Here is a 21533-nt window from a genome sequence, read left to right as displayed (position 1 = left end):
CATCACTGCAGGTGGAGAGGACAGGCGCAGGCCCCTCCCCCCAGGTGGGTGCAGGTGCAGGAAGGTGGCCTTCTGGCTCCGACTTAGGGCCTGTTTCTCTTAGCCACTTCTCCCACTAGGGAAGTCAGCGCAAGAGGATGGCCGAAGGGTCTGGAGGGCTCAGGAGGGGCCAGCCTCCGGGTGGAGCCCCCGTAACCACACCTGCCAGAAACGTCCCAGCTGTGGCTCCTTTAAAGCAGGGATCGGGTGAAGAGGAACGGGGCGGGGAGCCACAGAGGGAGGCTCCGGGAAGAAAGGGGGCAAACCTAGAATAGAGCGGGCAGAGGCATCTGAGCATTCCTTCCAATTCTCTGTGCTGTTTCCCAAGGATGCACCCAGGGGATGGCCAGGCAGCCTTGGGCTTCCTCAGGCATTGCAGGGGAGACATAGGGACCAGAGAACACTCTTTAGAGCCCCTAAGGGGTCTGCAAAGCTCCTTGCAGGGGAAGGAGGGGGGTGGGGGCCGGGTTTGGAGTAACTGCGGAATTATATAGTGGGGTCGTAATGAAGGCAGTTCTCAGAGGTGATTTGAGTGCATGGCGCCACCGTATAACATCGTCGGCAGTAACTCTTGCTGTGGGAGAAGAGGCATGAAGGATGCGGCCCGCTCGTCCCTTCCTCCCCCAGGAGGACCGAGTCGCCTGCGGGAGTTTGGCTGGTGAACGGCCCTTTATAGGAGCCCCCGGGATGGCCGTAATGGACACTACATTATATCAAGCATTAATGAAGATAATAATAGTGAGGAAGCAGGAGGGGAATTGGTTTCCGTGGAGAGCAGAGATGGGCTGGAGTAACAGGGGTCCATAAATTCTCCTGTGTCTAAGGCGGGAGGGGCTCCCTGGGAAGGTCGGAGCTGGTGTGAAGGTGCCCTGGGGAGACCCTGTCCTTGCCGCGCCCTGGGGACCGGGGTCTGGGCCATGATGGGTGGGGGTGGGCTCCGTCTTTCTCCCTCCAGCCTCCTGCCCTCCCTCCCTGCCTGCCGCATGGCTCCTTTCTGTACCTGCTTGTTTGACTTTTCCCTGCTCCTCTCTAGCCAGTGCCCGGCACCTGCTGATTCAGCTCTCTGCCCACCTCCCCCTCCCCCTATCCCGTGTATGGCAGCCGCCAGGGCCCGGAGCCGGAGCCCTTTGCTGCCTAGGCCCCCGCCTGGTGCCCTGTCCCTGTCCCTGGGCGGCCATAGTTATCCCCACGCTGCTTGGTCCAAGCTGAGAATTTAATTTCACAAAGTGCAGGCGCTGGCCATTCATCAAGCTGATGCTGTTTTCACAGGTGAAGCCAAATGTCTCAGGCTGGAGAGAGATACACCCCCCTCCACAGCTCTGAGGCCAGCAGTTTGCTCAGCTTTCAAAGCTTTAGAGCACGAGGGTCAGTGTAGACCTGCCCTCCGCCAGTGCCTAGTAGGGTCTTCAGTGTGAGACCCTGAGGCTGTCCTGGGCAGTCACCATCCAGAGCTGTGCTATGTAAAACAGTGGCCATTTCAACTTAAATGAATTAAAATGAAATACAATTAAAAATTCAGTTCCTCAGAACACCGGCCACCTTTCAAGTTCTTAAAAACCACGGGTGCTAGTGGCTATGGGACCGGATGGCTCCCATCAGCGTACCGTCTATTAGACACACTGGTCCAGAGGCAAACCCGCGGCGATGAACCATGTGGCCTGCATGGGGCAACCCTGTGCCGGGAGTGCTCAGCAGGAAGCAGCTAGCTCTGCAGGGCGAGAGGCCTAGGGGCAGGCTTTATAAAAAAGGGGTGCTCGCCCTGCTCACCAATCCGGCCTCACCCCCAGCCATGCCCCATCCCCTTCTCTGCTCCAGACACATGGATGACACGTGATGCTTCCTGTCCATGTCTGCATCTCTCCTTCCTCACCCGCCTTCCATGCCCTGAGGCCCAGCGCAGCTGCAAAAATGCCCTTCCTCACTGCCCAGTATGAGGGCGTCCTGTCCTTAGTGTCCGCATGACAAGCGAGTGATGGGATAAAGGAATGACTGGAAGGAAGTGGGCTTGGCAAGAACAGAAGGCTTTTTCCAGGTGAAAAAGCCACAGGTGAGTGCCCAGGGTGAGGCAGGTAGAACTGTATTTTAAAAAAAAAAAAGGACAAATAAAAATAAGTAAAAGCAACAAAATAATGGTTACGGAATGTCTGCTGTTCTCAGCTGCAGCCCCATCTTGTCCTGGTGAAGACCCGACTCTGGAAGGCTAGTCAGCTGGGCGGTTCCTGCAGAGCTGGGCATTATCTCAGTGGTCCCTGATCTGCCATCTCGGAGAATGGAGGGGCCTGGTGGGAGGCCCCTTCCTGACATTCAGGGTCTCAGCTCCAGTCTCAGAGCTTGTACGCAGGGCATGAGTTCTCAAAGGCTCTGCCGGTGAGCTGCGTGACTCCACCTTCCCCAGCAGGGGGAAGGGTCAGGCAGAGAAGATCAGGAATTACAGCAGGAGAGCCTGGGAGAGGGCAGGTCCCCAAGGAGGGAAATTCTCAAGGGTGGCCGTGCTCAGAGCAGCCTCCTGGGAAGGCAGGCAGTGAGGCCAGACAGGCCCTGAACACAGCCAGGAGATGTGGGCTTGATCCCAACTCAACTGCTGGTTAGCTGTGTGGCCTCGAGAAAGCTACTTAACCTCTCTGGGCCTTAGTTCCCTCATCTTTAAAATGGGGATTAAAAATACCTGTTTACATCTACTGCTGAAGGCTGTGGTCAGATTAGGTAAGTGTAAAAATCTGTAAACTTTGAACTGCTGTAGAAACAAGAGGGGTCTGCTTGTCTGTTTGTAGAGGTCTTTTCTAGAGAGCTGGGGTCCAAGGGGTCAGAGCCTGGGTGTTCCCTATTCACTTCCCCACTCCAGCACCATGTAAGAGAGTGGGAGCCCACTGGAGAAGTGTCAGGGGCTGTCCTGCTGGAGGGGCACTGGGGGAGCAGAGGGCTAGCAGCCTCTGGCAGGGGCAAGCTCCCTGTGCATCTCGGCATTGCCGTCTGGGCCTCCGGGCAGCAGGCTAGAGCAGGTCAGATGGACCTGGGCTGGAAGCCCGGCTCTGGCACACACTCCCCTGGGCCTTGGTTCTCTCATCTGTGGAACAGGAATAAGACGATTGGGGATCAATGTACAGAAGGTGTGCTCAGCGCCTGACCCGGGGCTGGTGTTCCATCGAGGGTCACTCCTTACCCTGTGCACATAAGGATCAAATTGCCTGGCCTCCCGGGAAAATCTGGATACTTTTGCTGCATCCTTCTGCATGATTCCTAGTTGTCGGTAAATCTCAACCAGATGTGTGCAGGGCTGAGGAGGGACGGACATGCTGGCCCCTCCCATCTTCTCAACGCCAGTTGCGAGAAATCAGGAGTGCGGTGCAATGGGCAGCACTAGGAAATATTGACGGGGAACCTGCTTCGCTAGGCAAAGAGTCCCTCCACCAGCCACCCCCACCCCAGCCTCCTGATGCCCTTACCCTCAGCACCTTTGACAGCTGTGCTCTGGGAAAAACCACCTCAGAAATATGTCGTTGATTTCCCCTCTTGCCAGTTCTTAACCTGGGCTTTTCGGCAGGAGGAGAGGATGCCTGATTAGAATATCTCTGAAGAGGGCCGTGAGTTATAGTAATGGACACTCTTCTAGCTGTCTCTCCCGTTCATAAATCTATCCCTCTCTGAAAGTGCAGATGGTCCATAATCGTCCATCATGCCGGAGTTCAGCACCGGACAGCTCCCGGGTGGGTTTTTTCCTACGAGGCTGCTTTTTCTGCAAGCTAAACGGAACCGCGACTCCACACAGCCTCTCCCCGTGATGGAGTGTGAGCAGTCCCGCTGTCAGGAATGATTTAGGAGAGAGCAAACAATAAATAGCCAAGAGGTTGGAGCTCAAAGCAGGGAGGCAAAGAACGGGGCGGGGGGGGGGGGGGGGGAGGGGGCACCACTGAAGCTGTACTTACATTTTTGTTTTTTAAATTTATCTTTTATTTTATTCTATTTTGAGAGCTAGCAGGTGGTAACATCTTGGGAAGGGATGGGTCTTGAGTGACCTTTCTAAGGAGCTCCCTCTTTGCCCACATCCCAAGGACAAGTGGAGGATTGAGGTCAAGGGGACATTTGGTTGGGGGAAATATAAATGGCTGGGTAGTTGACCTTTAATGGTAAGTAGATTTCCCACAATTTGACTGGGCTCCTCAGATAAGTCCCTCTGAGGTTAAAGCTGTATCTTTTGATGAGATGGCCCAAGTTTTCCCCAAAATTCCTACCTCACTTGGGCCCAGGAAGGTCTGACCCAACATGCTGCCCAGACCCACCTGTGGAATTTCCGGTGATGAGCCCATCATTCTGTCTTCCCGGGGAGGCTCAAGTGAGAGCTGAACATTTCTTGCTCAGCTCCATTTCCTCCGATGCCCCTCCCCTGTGCTGGAGCTCTTGGACGGCAGCCATGGGGCAGCATGCTGTTGCCGGGCCAGGGCATTGCCTCAGGCCTCAGTGCTCCTGAAAGGGTTCAACACTGTCTACAAAGAGCTGTGCCCCTGGTGTGCTAAAGGCTTCACGCTGCTGAATGGATGCAACCTCGGAAGTTCCTACAGATCTTCCCTTGATACACGATGAGCCTTCATTCCTGGGCCCGTCCTTCTCTCTCTGCACACAGACAGAGGACAGTCCTTGGGACCATGACACTGCCTTGGGTTGTGGGCAGCCTTGCATGGCCGCCTGGCCCTCCCTTGTCTTCTCTCCCTGCCCAGAGGCAGAGGAAGCCAGAGCTGGGCTTCCAGGCTGATGACTGAGTGTCTGCCTCCTGCAGGCACAGGCCTCGCTCTTCAGGTGGGGCCTTGTAGCTGCACTGCCCGTGGAGGGCTTCCCGCTGTCGCTTCTGCACGGCCCCCATCCTCCCACCCCCAGGAACTGGCTCCCCTGAACCCCAGATGGGGAGGCTCTCAGAGCAGCAGAGCTGGGGTCACAGGACAGACGCCTGCAGGCTCCTCCGCTGAAACACTTGCCAGTGTTGGCTGCCAGCCCGCCTGCCAAAGGGGCTGCCCCCCAGAATAGGGAGGTGAACCACAGGGGAGGGCCTGGCGCCAGCTGCACCTCCTCACTAACCCTTGAAGATGGAGTTCGCCTCGGATTCTTCCTTGGGCTCCTGGGGTCCCCCCAGAGCGAGCGTGCCCTGGAAGCCAAAGCGGCACCCTTCCACTCATTACCAGATGTCAGCCAGCTCCAGGGCCGCCACTGGCCCATGGCGGATCGCTCTGGAAGCAGAGGAAGTGCTTCTCTTGCTGTTCCCTCCTGGAGTGGCAGCCACCCAAGCCCCCAAAGCCAGCTCCTTCCGAGCCCCCTGCAGCATGGTGAGGGACTCCCCTCCCTCTCATCTCTGTCCTCTCCCCTTACAGAGAGGCCCAGAGAGGGTGGCAGGAATGTTCCCCTCCACCTGTCAGTCCCCAGGCCTGACCCACATACCAGCGCATGGCGGGCAGAAGTTTGCAGAGGAGGGGCCGGCTGAGACTGGAGCAAGCAGCGTCCCCCCCACGAGCGGCTCAGCCAGAAGAAGTGGGCTTCCTCCCCCCATCTCCCATACGCCGCACCCCAGCACACAGAAGCACTTCAGTGATTCAGCTCCTCCTAGAAATGGGCACCTGGAAGTGTGCAAATGGCCTGGAAATGCAAGATCCTGAGTTCTCATCCTGACTTGCCAGCTCGGCAGCAAGCCGTCTGTCCAAACAATTGGTCTCCCTTCGCTGCTCACATCTGTGCCTTAATGAAGCCTTGCTTTGGGCTCGCGTTGGTGCATCGCGCCATGCACCACCGGCCACGGGCAGAGCGCGCCTGTCTGCCAGCTCTCGGCAAGCGGTCATCTCTGGCTGGGGCAGAGGAACGCTGAGCAGGGCACCACCTCCTCTGCAATCCTGGCAGCGTCGAGCACAGGAGCACGGTGGGGAGTGAGCTCCCCGTGACAGGCGGGCTTGGAGAAGGGGTCCAGGTGGGTGGGCAGGTGTGGTCAAAGGGTGCCCAGGGTCTGCGGCCCAGCTGGTGGCCTCAGAGCTGCCGTTACAGGCCCTCCTCTTGGCTGCAAAATGTGCTACCATCACATTTTAAGAAAGTGGGGCTTAAAAACTCAATTCCCAATACAGTTGACACCTAGCGACCAGCTGTCGTGTCTCCATCCCGGGGAGAACTGCCTGGGGTCTACAGTGGACGTGGGAGAGCATCCATCTCCCATCTGAGCTGCAGCAGCGACTTCACTCGAACGCTGAGAGGCACGCTGGCTCCGGGAAACCAGCTCTCCACACCCACAGGCCTCTGTGAGGTGCCCCGGTGCAGCACTTCTCTTCCCGAGATCTTGATGGCTCAGAAAACTACAGCAGACCTACTCCTCCGTACCTGTGCTGTGTGTCTTTCACACACCTTATTTCTGATTCCAATGACAATGGGCTTGGAATGACAATAATCCCCATTGGGCACCCAGGGCACTGCAGGCTAGGCTTCATCCAGGGAGGGCAGTGCAGGAAATCGAGCTTAGGCCTGCCTGGTTCCCAGCCCTCACTACACACCTCCAGCATGTCCCCCAGTGTGCTTGTTACTTTCAGACCAATGTCCGACAAGTGAGCATGGGGCCCACCGTCCACACCCACTGCCACTCAATCCCATAAGCTTTTCTGGGTGCTTTGTCATTGGGCTGTGTATACAGTTGGTGCTAAAGCTGGGAAGGGGGCTTCCAGGCAAGGGACTTTGAAAATTACAGCACTGCCACTTAACTCGCCAAGCATGACAGGCGCCCTTTGAGGACCCAAAGACGGTGCTGGATGTCCTCCCTCTAGAAGATGCAGGTGTGTACACACGGCGCGGCGGGGGCTTCGCAGACTGTGGTGCCTGTCTCGGCATCTCCCCTCCACTCCAACCCTGGGGCGCCACACTTGGCCGCCGTGGCCTTAGGACACTGTGTGACATACTTTTCACCATTCCTGGGAAGGCGAGTTTCTTTGAGAAGTCAAGTCCTTAGCTCTTCCATCCAGGGCTCCAATCGGTTACACTCCACGTGGGAAGGGAGAAAAAGAGAGCTAACTTTTATTCAGGGCTTGCTGGGTGCCAGGCGCTGTGCTGGGAACTTTGTCTGGGCATGCCGCCCGGGCCTTCGCATTTAATGCCTCGGCACCTTCCTCCCAGCCCTTCAGTGTTGGGGTCTCCGTGAGACCTCCACCTGCCAGCCTCAGCCCCCGCCAGCTGCTCCGCAGAGCGGCTCTCCCTGTCCTGGCTGATGTGCCCTCCCTCTCCTGTCCCTGTGTTTGTCACTGCTTCCCAAGTGCAGCTCAGAAGCCACCCTGGCCAGGGTGCCCCCGTGGTCTCTCTACCCACATCCTCCTCTTCTCACCTTGCCCCGACACTTTTCTGTGTCACTTTATGCACTTTTTGGTAGTCATAGACATGTATGTAAAGTTGAGAACAAGTCAAGGAAGGCAGGTTTGGGCTCCCGAACTAGAATATAGATTCCTTAGGGGCAGGCTCATGATTGCTTCTCTGCCATCCGCTGGTCTCCACCTCAGCTTCTCCGCGCTTGGTAAGCACTTGGTAACTCAGTTCTTACTTCTCGTCTCCTTCTCCCTCTCTCGGCCTCTGACGTTTCCTCTCCGGGACGTGGGCTGGGGTGGAGCCCACACACAGGGCATGTTCTGATGAGAACTTTCTCATCTGCTGGTCGTGGGAAATTGAACATAGATGTTTCTACATTGTGCCTTGAGGCGCCTGTGTGTCCTCCCCGGCGGAGTGGGTGTGTCGGGCAGGGTCTGGGGTTTGGCTCGAGACCCTGCTGCCACAGCCCTCCCCAAGACCTGCTGCAGTGGCAAGAGGGTCCTGGCTTTTGTTTGCTTTCTTTCCTTGACATTGAGAAGTTGTCATTTCACACAGAGAGGACACAAGGTGGGGCCCCCAAAGTCACTGGACCTTTGTAGGTGCCTTTAGAAGACCACCGCGTCCATCTGTGCCCTGGGCCCTAGCACCTCATTCAAGCGCAAAAAGGTTTTAAGCCCACCTGTGTTTTTAGCCTATTTGCATCTGAAAAACAAAGGCTGTCAATCAAATTGGTGAGTGGGTTCCATGGCCATGGATATGGGCAGTGGGCACTGCTGGCCTGTGGGGGCTTCCTCTCCTGGGTCCCCAGTGCATCTGTGAATGGCCTCCCTGAGCGGGACCACCAGGTAGATTTAGGATCCAGTGCTGCCGTGGTAGGAGCTTTGGCGGAATGTGCCAAATGCTCCAAATGTGCCAAGAAGGTGGCTTCTTGGGAGCTTCAAGAATCCATGTTCTGCTCACCCCTTAGTGATGGCGAGAGCCATACGGAGAAGTGGGGCGGCTCCCCAGAGCCGTTTCTGCTGCAAACAGTAGCAATTCTCTCCGAGGTTTTAGGAGGAAAGACAGATCCGCCCGGAACGGATGGGTAGAGCTCGCGTCCGCGAGGCATGACGTTTTAACGGCAAAAGCTCTGTTGGCCAGTCCGTGGCAGGAGGCAAGCAGCCATTCTCCAAACGCACCGAGGGCAGGGCATGGGGGCTGAACTCACTGTTCATCCTGAAGGATTTGGGACAGATCGGCGGAAGGACTTTTCTGGGTTAAATATGGGAAAGGTTTTCACAGAGAGGCAAGGCCGGGAGAACTCGTTGCTGGGAAGCATTTAAAAATAGCACCAATTGTCATGATGAGGACAGTCAAAGAGGGTCCTGCCAGAGGCAGGGGAACGGGCTGAACAAGCATCGTCAAGTCCGTTCTTCAAGCAGGAAGACCTGAGGTCCTGCTGAGCAGCCGAGGCAGACAAGGCCCTGCTGCTGGCCACGGCCGCTGGCCCCAGTGACAGAGCGGTGCCTCCTCATCCTATGAGGCCCTGTGGCCTGGGGTCGGGCAGCACCAAGAGGATCTCTGTGCGGGAGTGAATCCTAGCCACCCCCTTGCAGAGGCCCCATTTGCGGTGGTCAGGAAGCAAGCCCACCACAGCCTTCCGTAAGTCGCCCACAGCTCGGGGGACATAGGCCACCGAATGGGCCGGCAGCACAGGACATCACAGCCACCCACACTGCTCTCAGAGGGCATTCCCTCCGGACCCTCCAGCAAGCTCATCTTCAGCTTTGTGCCCCAAACTGGGCAGAGGGCTCCCGGGTGATGGCCTCTCCAGCCCGCCGGGGGCGTTGCAGGGGGAGGTCGTGTTGTTCCGTCTCCGGCCCAGGAAGACCCTCTCCTGCTGGGCTTTCTCTCCCACTGACCACTCTCAGCTCTTCCCTTCTCTCCCCTTCCCTTCTATGGAGGACCACCCAGCCCCCAGGTCCCCTCCATTTTTGGTGACACAGTGTGACTGCTCTTCCTTCCTGGCTCCAATATGTCAAAATTTTGTGTCAGAAAAAGAAAGGCAGGGAAAACCATTGGGGAAGTAGGTCACCTAAAAAACCGCAACCTGCCTGTAATTAAACCAGCTGCTTATAGTGGGCTCTGTCTGGAAGAGCCAAAATCCAGCGGCAGCTACCCACTGCCCCGGCCCCTGCCCCCGCCTCCCATCCCTGCCCTTGACTTCCCTCCTTAGACAGGGAATTTCAAAATAGAACTCTTGGCACCAAATTTTCCAGTAAAACCCCATCAGGCAGATAAGGAGAACATCGCGATGTTGGCGCTCAGACTGCTTCTTAACTGCATCGTTGAGAGAGGAAGCAGAGAGGTGTGGAGGCGAGGATGGTGAAAACAAAAGGGTGGCATTAGCTGTCGCTTTTATGGAGTAAACCTCTGGCTCATTTGCCCTCTGTGGTTCTGTTTTCTGGACTTTAACATGTGACAGGTGGCACCCTCTGGGTTGGGGCTTTGGATGGCCCCAGCCAACCTCCTCCTCTCGGCTTTCTCAATCCCCTGCCCGGGTTCTTCCTGGCCGCCCGGTAAGCAAATACCACCTGCACCATCACGTCTTCAGAATGCTTTGACTTCACTCTCGGCAGGAATTAGCTGCCGTCCTCGCAGGGGCCCCGGCTGACAGCTCTCAGGCAGGAGCCTCTGTCTGCTCGTAAACTTTGCCAGCAGCAGGCCAGCCGTTCGTGAGCTGATGCCTAACTAACAATGAGCTGGAGGTTTTTCCAACCCATGAGTCTGTTGTTTTTTAAAGAGGAGGAAAAAAAGACATTTCTAGAGATGACAAGGTGGTAAGCTGAGCTTCCATGCCTAGAAAAATCGTCATGCAACCAGCTGATGAAGATGCGGCAGTTGGTGTCTGGAGCGATAACTATCCGGCTGACGTAAAGGGCGAGATTTGTCAGCCAGATCTCATCTCTTTCCCTGCCCAGGGGACGGCCAGGCAGGTAGGGAGACACGCTGTCCTGTGACTCGCCTGGGCCTCAGCACAGGTTGTCATTCTTTTGTTTTTAGAGATTGCAATTCTAACCACACAGCAAGTTTCTAAACCACCCACCAGTTACCCGGGAAGCAGCTAATTGATAGGGAAGTCGAGGGCTCAGGGACACCTTGCCAATTTGCAGACAACCTCAGGTCTATCTTTTCAACCCAAGAAGGCACAGGTTTTGTCCCCTCCTCGGTGTCTAGAGGAGAAAAATCCTCTTTTCTAGACTGCCCTGCCACACGCACCAGTGTTGCTTCCACACGTCCTGAGGACTTGATCGCCAGCAGAGGATTCCGGGTGGGCCCGAACCACCGACCCTCCGAATGGAAGCGAGCGGTGCCCACTGACCCCCAGCCTGGGTGCGCCCTGGCCGCCAGGCCGGCCCTCAGTAGTAGCTGCATCTTTGCTCTGAGGTTGGCGTGGGTCTGAGCCAAGGCCTCCAACGCTGTCCATTGACTTCACTGCAGAATCAATAGCAACTTCCTTATGGCCATTTTGTTTGGAAATAAACATCTAAAATTTGATGCATTGGGTCTGGTTTGGTGGAAAGAGCGCAGACTTTGGAATGCGAATGACCTGGGTCTGCAATTTCAGCCAGGCTGTGTGCTGACCGTGCAGCCTTGGACGAGTGACAATCCTGGAGCCCCAGTCTCTCTGTCTGAATGATGGGGGCGCCAGTAAGGAGGATGGGAGGAGGGTTCAAGGAGGGGGGGGGCGGGGGGGGAAGCGCCAGAAGACCAGGCTGTCCTTGTAAAAAGTTAGCTCTTTTCTTTTCTTTGAAGGGTGTGTGTGTGTGCATGTGCGAAATTCCACGTGTGTGCATGTACTTGAGTGTGTGTGTGAGCGTATGTGTGGTGTTTAGGCTGGGGAATCAGACAGCTGGAAGCTAGAGTTGCCGAGTAAAAATACAGGGTGCCTGGTTAAATTCTCATTTCAGATAAACAATGAATAATTGTCAGTGTAAGTACATCCCAAATATTGCATGATACACACTTATACTAAAAATTTAAAACATTATTTGTTGTTTATCTGAAATTTCAAATTTCACTGCATATCCAGTAATTTTATTTGCCAAATCTGGCAACCCTCTCTGGAACAAAGCTCGGTATTTCAGCTGTAAAGTAAGATTGACATCAGCAGCTGGGCAGGGACTGGGCGAGGTGGCCTTGGGGGTGTAGCTGCGTGAGGAAGGTTCCAGGCTGCTTGGCGGTCTCCAAGTGCAGACTCCCTGAGTTTCTGTTGAGCCTGATGACTTCTTTTCCCTTCCTCATTCTGGAGGTCCTTCGGTTACATCCGGCAGAGCTCTGGGCCGCACGCGGTCCTGGCCGGCGGCAAAGGCAGCCCCAGAGCCTCAGCCCAGAGCAGGTGTCCACACTCAGGGTTGACCCTGAGTTTACACTGAGCTATACGACACGGACTCGACCTGGGTGCTGGGCGGTGCTCTCTCGAACCTTATCCGTTTGTGTCATGGTGACCTTAGACCTTCCCCAAACAGGATCCAGTAGAGCTTGGAGCAGCCGCCACACAGCCACGTCCTCGGAGAAGCCGGGTCCAGCTCCCCAGCCCCAGGAGCCCCCAACGTTCTGTCCCAGTGCCTCAACCCTCCACCGTCTGTCAGCAGCCCTCCATCCCTCTCCAGTTTCTCCTTGGCACTTATACCCTGGTTCTCCCCTCTGCTCAGTGGGTGCTGTCGGCCCTGGCAGATTCTGGTGCCGGCAGCAGGGGGCACATACACTTGCGAAGGGGAACTGATAGGAAATAAAACAGCTTTCCTTCTCCAAGACCCCTCCCAGCTCTGCGAGCAGACCCATGCCTTGAAGAGCGAATTGTTTCAATCCAATCTCGTTTTTATTGAAGTTTCCTCCAGGGTCAGCTCAGGAGACTTCTCCCCTAGCCTCTTCTGAGCGGCCTTATTTACCAGAATCCCCTTGGTGTGGCATTTAAGTGTCTCCATTAACATTTTGTGCATCTTGCTCATTGCGAACACAGTCCCTCAGAGACCTCCAGGGTGGCGGGCCCTGCAGCAGCCCGCAGAAACGCCAGGCTTCTTTTAATTGGTTTGAAACTGTCGCTGTCAACCACAGAGGGGTCCCTTTCCTTGAGTAATGACCTGGAATTTGATCATGCGGCTTTTATTAGTTTGTAACACTGAAAGTGTGACTGTGTGAGATCAGAGCCAGAGTCTGGTGCGCATCTGCCTGGCCGCGGCACGCTCGAGCTGTGGCACACTCTGCCCAGCTGTGGCACACTCAAAAAGGTGTACCAGCCACGGAGGCCCCGGGGAAGTGTGAAAGTGCAGTCCAGTAGACAGCAGACGGCAGCTCTCAGGGAAAATGGTCTTGAACAAATTTCTGGCCGCAGAGCACCCTGTCTCCAGCACACTCACGGACCTGCCGGAAAGGAATAAGAGTCAGCCTCTGTGACAGAGCAATGGGCCCTGCAGAGCCCTCTGGGGGCTCGATCCTCTCCCCACGCCGGTGGGTCCTCTCTCCGGGGGGATGGGGAGGTGGGCTATTTACACGTTCACTCCTACACTCGATGCTTCGTCTGCTTGAAGATGTTTGCTTGCCAGGAGAGGGAGCTTCCAGAGCTTCCTGGCGTCCTTCTCTGCAGGGAACCTTCGCTCAGAGGGCCGTTGCCTGGGTCCCCAGGGCGCTGTGCCTCGTACTGGCGTTTCTCAGGGAGAGGAACGGGAGAGCCCCTGAGTTACTGGAAACATTGATGGTCTAGAGTCTAGAATGGTTGAGGACATGAGTCCATCCCCAGGCCCGGGGCCTCATTTGGAGGGCAATAGCTTCTGCTTCCCGTCTGCTCCGGCTGGTTGTTTCTAAAGAAAACCTCAGCGGGCAGTTGAAGAAACAATTCTGGACCAGTTTACTGTCTTTAAATGGAGGGAGAGTGGGGAGGGAAGGTCTGGGTCCTTCCAGAGTCACGCGGCTGCATGTGTCACTCATCTTTTCAGCCATCCAGGCCACTGACCAACAAGATTCTATGGACTCACTGAGCGTGTAAAACACTACACTACCAGCTGTGTAGCCACAGGGGTGTCATCGGGGTCTCTGGCTCTTCAAGGGACTTACAATCTGTGCAAGTATCAAGATATTTGGTGGTAATTTTGATAATTAAGGCAAAATATAATAAATATCTATGTTCTTCCACCTGCAATTAACGACGGCTAACATTTAGTTCTATTGCATTATCTTTTAAAAAGAGCAATGGAGCGTTGCAGACAGAGGCCAAGTCCCCTCTGAGCCCCTCAGCCTCAGCCCCCGGGACATGCACACAACCAGGGGCAGCTCTCAGCATCGGTTTGATGGCCATGATTTTCATCCCTTGAAACCACACTTGCGTACCTGTAGCCATAAACAATAAATAGATCACTGTTTTATGTCTGTTTAAAATGTACCTACAGGACGTTTTTCTGCAAGTTGCTTTGTTCCCTCAGCATCGTGTTTTCGCAACTCCTCTGTGCGGACGTGCGTGCTTCTATCCATCCCTTTTATCTGCTGCGTAGAAACCTTAGGAACCCACCATCTTGTCTTTATCTGCTCTTTTCCTTAATGAACATTCAGTTGTTGCTACTGCAGAGAATGCCGCAGTGTGGGTCTTCATGCCTGTCTCCTTGTGCGCTAGAGATGTGTACCGGCTGCAGGTGGCTGGATCTCAGAACGTTCCAGATCCTGCCTATGGCTGTCCAAAGCGTCTGGACTTGTCTGTGCTCCCACCATCCTCACTCACCCTGAGATTGCCAATCTTGTCCACCTTTGTCTACACGAAGCTGTCAGATGGCAGCTGGCTTTAGTTTGAATGCCCCCGGTTCCTGTAATCTTTCTTCTGTTAATCGGCAGGTTTGGGGTTCTGCAGACTCCTGGGGAACTGTTGGTTAATCCACCATCTACTCTCACATTCAGGAAAGTAGTCTGTCCCTTGGAAATATTTAGGGCAAAACCTGAAACCTTTCTACTTGTAAAAAAAAAAAAGAAAGAAAGAAAGAAAAACATTGACCAACATTTGGGCTTTCATGTTAGACCTCCATTGCCTGTACCCCACTTTATGAGTAGTGTGACTCATGATCTCGTGGCTGAAATGCTGAGCAGCTGAGTCTGGGGTGTGACCCCTCACAGCCCCCTAAGACTGTCTGGCTGCAGAGCTCCCAGGTGTGGCCTGGCAGGACCGCAGATCCTTGCGGCAGTTCGGGTGGAGCAACTGGAAATGCAAGTGCAGATAAACAGCTGCTTCCCTTTAGAGACTGGAAGTATTTGCATTTGGCCACAGGGTAGCTCCTGAAGGGAGAATGGTCAGGGGAGTCCCCTGGTCTAGGAGCATCTAGCGGGGTCAAGACCCAGGCTCGAGCACCCCCTTCCCTGGGGGAGATGCTGCATCCACAGGGGCCCCCAGAGATTTCCTGCGGGAAACAAAGGCTCTGGGCAAGTGGTGCAGACAGCAGACCGCCCACTCTGCCCTGAGAGTGTCACTGGACCTTTCCATTTGCATTGTCAGGCCCCCTTACGTACAGGCAAGGGCTCTCTGCCCCTCCCACCCGCAGATGGCCAGGCCTGAGGGTCTGCTAGAGGCTGGGGGGAGGGGAGGTAAGTAGGATGTGATGGCTAAATGAATGGGCGAATGAGGGATGCATGGAAGCCAGGCGCTGGGCTTACTCTGGCGCTGTCCTGGGACTTGTGCTGGGGGAGAGCACAGGGGCCCCTGTCCCCTCTTTGGCACTTTGCTAAACTAGCCTCTGGGGTGGGGCCCAGCCTCCCCTGGCCCTGCCTGACCCGCCCCTTTCCATGATCCTGCCCCAGCGGGGCAGCTGAAGGTTTCCCAGGGCCATGCAAAAGGGGGCGGCTATTGAGGAGTTCCCAGTGCAGATGGGGAGACCGAGTCACCCAGTGGTCGACCGTCCAAGAGCAAGGACAGTGTGGTCATCACAAGCCCAGCTCTGGAGCCAGATTCCCTGGGCTCAGATGTGCCAATGTGCGGTTTGTGCTCCCAAGGGCTCTGTGCCTCAGTTTCCCTCTAGGATCACTGTAAGGGTTAACGAGTGACAGCAAGGAAGAAGGTCCCAAGAATCTTTATTATCCTAAGCTCCCTGTCCTTCCCTCCTGCGGGCTCTCCCCTCGCTGGGAGGCAGGAGCAGCAACAGAACACACGCACCCATCCTCGAGAATGCTCAGGGCCCAAGGAAGACCCAGCAGCGGCAGCCACGTGGTTTATTAAACCAGTACAATCTTAAGTTCACGAGGCCCAGAGACCCCTGAGGTCTTCATGTGTTCGGAGGAGCCGAGGGTTCCCTGGCCTGAGCCCTGTGTGCCATGTGGGATAGGGAGCCGGGTCCCCAACCCAGGAAGGGTCCTGTCACCTGAGAGTCAGCCCGCTGTCTGCCCCTGCCCTTGAGGAGCGTTTGGTGATCCCCCTCCTGCCCTCCACACCCCACCCCCATCAGAAGTCCTGGGCCGTCGTCCCTTTGTGTCTTCGCTCCGACTCCGAGTGAGGCTTGATCTTGATTATTCTGTTTCATTGGGATTCTAAAATTACCCTTTTTAAAAATCTGCTCTTTTCCTGTCTGCCCCCGGCATTTCTTTCCCACTCTTCTTCGTTGTCTCTTGGGACTCCTCCTGGTGTGCCTAATTCCTGGGGGGCTGCAGCAGCTTCGGGGACGCGGCCCCACCTGCCTGCACACACGCCACCCTGCGAATCGATTCTGAGAACGATTAGTTACAGTACAGTGGCGCTGCTAACTGTGGCATTTGGCTCTGCAGTTATTGATACATCATCAGAGCTGAGAAGCCACGGTCAGGAAGGGGGAGGAGACGGCCGCTGGGCAGGCGCACAGAGAAGGGGAGGGGAGGCAACTGTCCAGCAAATGCCAGGGAGCGTGGCTCTGACAGCGGGAAGCGTTTTGAGGCCTGAGGGGAAGCTGGGGCTGGGGCTGGGCCGTCACTTCACAGAGACTCAGAGGGCCAGTGCGTTCCTGGGTTCCTTACCGTGCATCCCCCGTTCACAAGCAGACCTGGCCTCGCTGCCTCCTTCCCTCTCCCGCTTCGATGCCACTGCAGGGCACAGCTCCTCCCCGGGACGGGCGCTGTGTGCTGGGCAGCGCCTGCATGTGGGGGACTGTGGCATTTCTGGTCCTGCTAATGGACAGGGTCAGTCTCTAGGAGTGCAAGGAGAAACCCCAGAGGCCTTGAATCAGTCAGGGTTCTCCAGGGAAACAGAACCAATAGGTTATAGATAGACAGACAGATAGACAGATAGACAGACAGATAGATAGATAGATAGATGATAGATAAATGATAAAGAAAAGAAAGGGCTGGCAGGGCACACGCGTACGGTGACGGATGGTAATTCATCTTTGGGTGGTGAACATGATGTAATCTACACAGAAATCGAAATACAATGATGTACACCTGAAATTTATATAATGTTATAAACCTGTGTTACCTCAATAAAAAAATAAAAAGATAAATAAAAGGGAAAGAAAAGAAAAGAGATTTGTTTTAAAGAACCGGCTCCTGCGGCTGGCTGTGTGATGAGCGAGTTTCAATGTCTGGATGAATGGCACGGTCTGCGCCCGCCGCGGGTCCTGGTCAGCCCCACACCCCTGGAATCTAGCTCAGTGCTGGGGAACCCGGCCTGGTAAGGGGGATGCTGATGGCTTATCCCCAGCGAGGCTCTGTCGACTTGAGAGGAGAGCTGGGGCCTGTGTTGGGAACAGGTGACACGGGCGGCCCCCCCATAGGTCTAGTCCTTTCCAGCCGGACCCCATGGCCTATGGGCACCCTTCCCTCGGGTCCCAGCCTCCGTTCTGATGCTGTGAGTCTTGCTGGAGGGAAGCGGCAGGGCTGGGAGCGACTGTCACCATGAGGTGTCAGCAGGGCCGCCTTGTTGTAACTTCTCCCAGCCTAATGTTTTCTCGTTGCCGCGCTCAAAGGATGCTGTTCCCATGACACTCTGTCCTGTGATATTTTTAATCAAGAGCACAGGAGAGCGTGCGTCTGATGCACGCCAGATATTCAGAGATTGAAAATGGTTTTGTTCTCTTGTGCTTTTTTCACGCAGCGTTAAGTCAGAACCACTGGAGGGAGAGTCTGCCAGCATTTCCCTGGAGCTGGTCTGCAGGCCCCTTCGGCTGGGATCCTGCCCCAGGAGCTGCCTGTCTGCGCACAGGTGCGTCCCCGCTTCGCGCCGCACTTTCTGCTCCACCCCACGCTGGTTCTCAGATCTGGGGATTCTCAGGCCAGGGGCCTGGAGGCGGCCCACAGTCTTGGGGGGCAATGTGGCCTGGAGGGTGTCAGGGAGGGAGCCGCGGTCTGTAGAGGAGGGTACACACCTGCTTCCCCCCGCCCCCCGCCTCCCAGACCCCTCTGTGTTTCTCACCTGCCCTTACCCAGTCCTTTCACTAAAATGCAAATCAGCGAGTGTATAATAGATAATTAATAGACTGATCGGGTAGCAAGGGAGGTAAGTAGATAAATAATTTTAATTATCCTTGGGTTGCCCATAAATTCCCTCACTGCCTTTTCATTAAACTCTCTGTTTACAGGAGTCATTTATACTGCATGTCATTTTGCGAATCCCTCCCCCATTTCCTCGGCGTCTCCCACCAGGTCTGACCTAGGGTGGAAGCACTACCCAGTGACAGCCAGGTCCTTTCCCAGCAGGGCCCGGCTCTGGTACAGGTGACAGAAAGCTCAGCCCAAGGAATGGGGTTGGGTGGCACTGGGACAGACCGTGCTCAGCTCCCTGATGTGGCCACAGCCTATATTTAGGCAGCTCTGAAATCCTGATTATGCTTGGCACCTGTGCTGTAGGTATGAGCTCATTCTCCTCCCCGGGGATGGCCTCGGCCTATTAATAACCTTGGCTGAGGTTTCCTCATTGCTCTGAATGCCAAGAGGGAAAGTGGGTTAATAAATATGAGAGAAAACTCCCTCCAGAGCCTGGGGCCAAACTCTCCCAGACTCTCTAAGAGTGGTGGCTGATCGCTTCCAGACGGGGCAAGAGTTCCCTCCACCCCAGATTCTCCTCCGCCCAGAGGTCCAGTGCCTGGCTGGCAGGTCTAGAGGACCAGGGTGGAGAAGCTCCCAGGTTTCCACAGAGCTGGGATGGAGGGGGAGCTGGAGAGAGAGGCTGCCGTCCAGGCTGGGCAGGGGAGGGGGCTCAGGTGCGGGCTTCGTGCATCTGGGCAACAGAGTGAGCCGGGAGCATCCTTGGCTTTCCTGCCTCCCCTCCCACCTGCACCTTTTCTCCATCAGTTTTGCCCCTGACCTTCTGTGCCTACTTGTCAGAGTGGAAGAGAATGGGGATAGTGGCCCTGGGGTGGGGCGGGTGTCATTGAGTAAGAGCCCCCCACCCTTCCCCCATCTCTTGGGCTCTGTGACGAGCATAGTTCAGCCTGAGTTAGAAACAGCTGTGTGAAGAGAGTGGATGCCCAGGGAACAGAGTGGGAGGAGACGGGGAGGCTCTCCCAGGACAGGCGTGCCCAGGGTCTGCTCACAGCGGAATTTCAAGAGTGTCAGCTGCGTTCTGCACAGACGGGCGATCCGCCCCGGCCTGGTGGGTTATCAACAAAGGCTGCAGAGTGCCTTTGGGCTGTCTTGTTTATCCTCCCATGGTGCTGTGTGGGGAAATCCTAGACTCTGTCCTTCGAGTGGGGAGTTGGGGGCAGGGAGCTCCCCAGTGGCAGAGTTGGGGCTCACACTGGGTGTGTGGCCACAGCAGCCTGCTGCCTGCAGGCCCAGCGTCAAAAAGTTCTCTGCAGAGCTTCAGGCCCTGTCAGTTCGATTCCTTCTGGGTTTCACCTGTTGGAAATGAAGCCAGACCGAGGGTGTTGCTGCTTCTGTGCAACGAGACTCTCCTCCCTGTGCTCTATCAGGCGGCCAACCCCGCTGCTGTGTGGCCCGATGTTGGAGTCCACAGCAGGCTGCCCGGTGGTCGGCCGGGCTCACTGCTGGCCGGTGGCTCTGTCCTCCTTGGAAGGTGGCTGCTTGCCTAGGGCAGAGAGGGAATTCGGGCTGAGCCAGTGGAAGGGCCTTTTTAAGTTTCACTCAGCAGAATTAAGTCTGAAAACTGGCCCAGCGGAGGCCGCCTGCCCTTCCAGGAGTTTGTGTAGCTGGGAGTTGCCTCCGTGGCCCACGGGGGCTGACTGGGAGGATGACAGGCTGGGAAGAGGGGGACAGAGCTGGCCGGGTGGGCTTTCCGAGCGCTTCCTCCCTCTGCTCTACCCCGGTCGGGGGCATGCTGGCAGTGCAGCCACCACGCCCGCTCGGGTTGCGTTCTGTCCAGAGCGGGCAGACAGGGGGCGGACCTCTGCCTTCCCTTTGGGAGGTGGGGGTCCCAGGAAAGCACGTCTTTCTGTAACCTAGAGCGAGCCCTGTCATGTCAGCTCTGCAATTCTCTGGCTTTTCTGGTCGTTTTGTGGACATTTTTACAGTTCCTTATCTGTCGCTATTTTGGGGGTGGGTGGAAAAGAAAAAAATGAGTGACAGACAGGAGCAAACCGTCACCCACTGTCCCTTCACGCCAGTGATAGATGTCACAACAGGGCTCGGCCAGGCCTTCTTGCGTGGTTCCTGGGCCCTGGGATCCACCACGCCCTACAAAGGGCAACAGCGGCCGCCCACTGGCTGCCCTCATGTGGCTCTTCAGAGGGCGAGAAGGAGCCTGGTTGAGGGGCACTTCACCTCTCCCGAAAGGCAGATCCAGAACCTCCTGCTGAGAGAGCCTGTGACTCTGCGGGGCGTCACGTCCCCTGCACCCAACGTGGAACCATCACCCCCATGGCAACTGCGAACCCCAGAGACGAGTGTGTGAGGGGCTGGGACTGAACTCACACCTTCTGGGCCTTCTGACCCGTTGCTCAGAGTGTGCCACGTGGGAGTGGACTGTCCATGACTTGCCTGGGAGGAGCGACGTGTCTGGCTGGGGGAGTGTCGGCCCCAGACTGGCCTCCCCGGGTGGGGGCTTGTGCGGGATAGAGAGTGGGGCCTCCTCAGTGGGAGCCTCAGGGCCCAGGAGCTGAATGAGGGCATTGTCATTGGACTCTGCCCGTGTCCTTGGTTTGGAGTCCACAGTAGAGGCCTTTCATGGAGTCGAGCTGTGGCATTCGGCGGTGGGAGGCGTCCAAGCTGGTGAGGATTTCCTGTCTCCAAAATCCCCTCCTAATCCTGAAATGTGAGAGCAGCAGGGGGAGGGTGCTGTTGTGGTCCAGTTGCTGTCAAAGTAGAAGGTCACACTATGTCGCACCCATAGAATGTCCTAGAATGTCCGAGCTGGGAGGAACCCGGGGATCATCGTGTCTGACTCCATCCTTTTTTGACCAAGAAGGAGACCGGGCTATGAAAGGCCTGTGACCTGCAGCAAGACCCACAGCCAAGAGACAGGGCAGCTCTCCTGAGTCCCGCTCAGGACCTTTGACGGATGGCGTCATAGTTTCAGTTACCGCCGGAGCAAAAGTGGTTCTTTCCATGACCAGCATTCCTGTCCATTTGGTCTACCTATTGGGGCCGGATGGGTGGAGGTGTGAATGACCTCACCGGGGCAGGTGTGCTCCTGAATACGTGTGGGCAAGAGCAGAGGCCGAGTGCCTTGTCTGCCTTGACTTCCAGAACAGAGCCACCCGGGGCTGCCATCTGGCAGGGGTTGATGATTGATTAAAAACAGCCAGTGCTCTACCTCCTGCCCTGGCTGGCCTCGGACCCCCACCCAGCCCTGCTGCATCAGCCCAGGGGGCTCCTTCAGAGTCCAGGAAATGAGTATGTCAAGAGGAATAGTGTGAGGCAGGAGCCAAACGAAAGAGGTGAGGAATTTGGTTCTCCCACAGACGTGAGGGTGTGAGCCCCCAGACGTCAGGGTGACTTCACTGCTGCAGCCCGAGAGCCACCAGCACCTCTGGAGAACCACAGAGCTGGGGCCGAGGATGGTGGCCCTGGGTGTGTCTTCCTCATCTTCTCCTCCGTCACCCTTTCATCCTCCTCCCCCTGCTAGGAGGGCTCAAAACCTTCAGGGGGGTCCATTTTGTTCTTTGTAAGTTAAAATGAACTCTTGTACCTTTTCATTGTTACATAAGCAACAGATGTTCACTGTGGAAAACACAAACAAGGGGAATGAAGGAAGAAAGCACACTCGCCATCCCCGGTCAGATACGACCACCTCGGCGCTTTGTCGTCTT

General features: G+C 56.0%; 1 protein-coding gene across 10 annotated transcripts in view; it reads left to right on the top strand.

Moving 5' to 3' along the window:
- The window catches only part of RBFOX3 (RNA binding fox-1 homolog 3), a 445764-nt gene that overhangs the window by 233730 nt on the left and 190501 nt on the right, over window positions 1–21533 (top strand). For 8 of the 10 annotated variants that reach the window (XM_070483753.1, XM_070483751.1, XM_070483754.1 and 5 more), the window contains one exon: window positions 17423–17530. The exons of the other annotated variants lie outside the window; for them this stretch is intronic. The gene's annotated coding sequence lies outside the window, so the exon portion shown is untranslated. The remainder of the gene's footprint in view (window positions 1–17422; window positions 17531–21533) is intronic. 10 annotated transcript variants of the gene reach the window in all.

This window comes from Equus asinus, chromosome 13 (genome assembly GCF_041296235.1).
Source record: "Equus asinus isolate D_3611 breed Donkey chromosome 13, EquAss-T2T_v2, whole genome shotgun sequence".
Classification (NCBI taxonomy): Eukaryota; Metazoa; Chordata; class Mammalia; order Perissodactyla; family Equidae; genus Equus; species Equus asinus.
This window is presented reverse-complemented; position numbering and strand designations above follow the sequence as displayed.